Below are 970 nucleotides of genomic sequence, written 5' to 3'. Positions count from 1 at the left end.
ACTTTTTCCTCAAAAGCTGAGCTGTGACCAGTAGTAGATAGTTGAGGGGTATTTTGAAATTGATGGTATGGTCCATGCCTATATGTTGGGTCCTGATATTAAGGTCGAGGTGCGGCAGGGCCAACCACTGGTTGTGGTCTCCAGGAAAAATTTGGATGGTTTCTCCAGTCAGGGTTATAAATATTCGAATATGGATCGTTTCCTGATCTGCGAGCTTGTTGGACTTGAGCTTGCTAAACCTGCTCATGCATAAACTCAGAAAATTGAGGTACGGCTGGGCATTCACTAACAAAATAGTTCGGACTTGCACACAATGCACAAACTTCCTGGATTGGGTTAGGTGGAATCGGGGATTGTCCAGTATTTAGAAGATGGTCAAATTTTTGGGACAGTTCATCTACCTTACTGTGGATATCCATGATGTTTCCAATCTGATAAATTTCACTTCTTTTTTGTTGAAGCATGGGTTGTTCTCTAGAGGTGGCAGACATATGATGTAAGAAATTCTCACTAAGTGTTTCAAATAGCTGCCAGGCTTCATCCTCACTCTTTAGCATGAATGTCCCACCACATGATGCATCAACCATTTGTCGGTGTTTCTCCGATAGACCATCATAAAAATACTGATAAAGTTGCCATTTAGGGACAGCATGGTGTGAACATTTACGAATGAGGTCCCTTAACCTTTCCCATGTCTCATGAAAAAGTTCACCCTCCAATTGGGAAAAACTAGTGATAGCTTTTTTAATTTGATTTGTTTTTCCAATTGAAAAGTATTTCTTAAGAAATTCTCTCTGAAGATGATCCCAAGTTCAAATGGTTATAGAGTCTAAGGAGTTTAACCAATGCTTGGCTTTGTCCTTAAGTGAGAAAGGGAACAGTTTCAACCTAAGGGCATCATCGGAGAAGTTTTGGATTTTTACTGTGAAACAAATTTTAAGAAATTCATCCAAGTGTTTGTATGGGTCCT

General features: G+C 39.8%; 1 non-coding gene across 1 annotated transcript; it reads left to right on the top strand.

The window, feature by feature from the left end:
- The first annotated feature begins 645 nt into the window (after window positions 1–645).
- Window positions 646–751, top strand: LOC140857654 (small nucleolar RNA R71). The gene has a single exon (XR_012141147.1). It is a non-coding gene; the product is annotated as a small nucleolar RNA R71 (small nucleolar RNA).
- Window positions 752–970: the final 219 nt, after the last annotated feature.

Source organism: Elaeis guineensis, chromosome 4 (genome assembly GCF_000442705.2).
Source record: "Elaeis guineensis isolate ETL-2024a chromosome 4, EG11, whole genome shotgun sequence".
NCBI classification, from domain to species: Eukaryota; Viridiplantae; Streptophyta; class Magnoliopsida; order Arecales; family Arecaceae; genus Elaeis; species Elaeis guineensis.
Note: the sequence above shows the minus strand (reverse complement) of the source record. Positions and strands in the feature narration are given on the sequence as shown.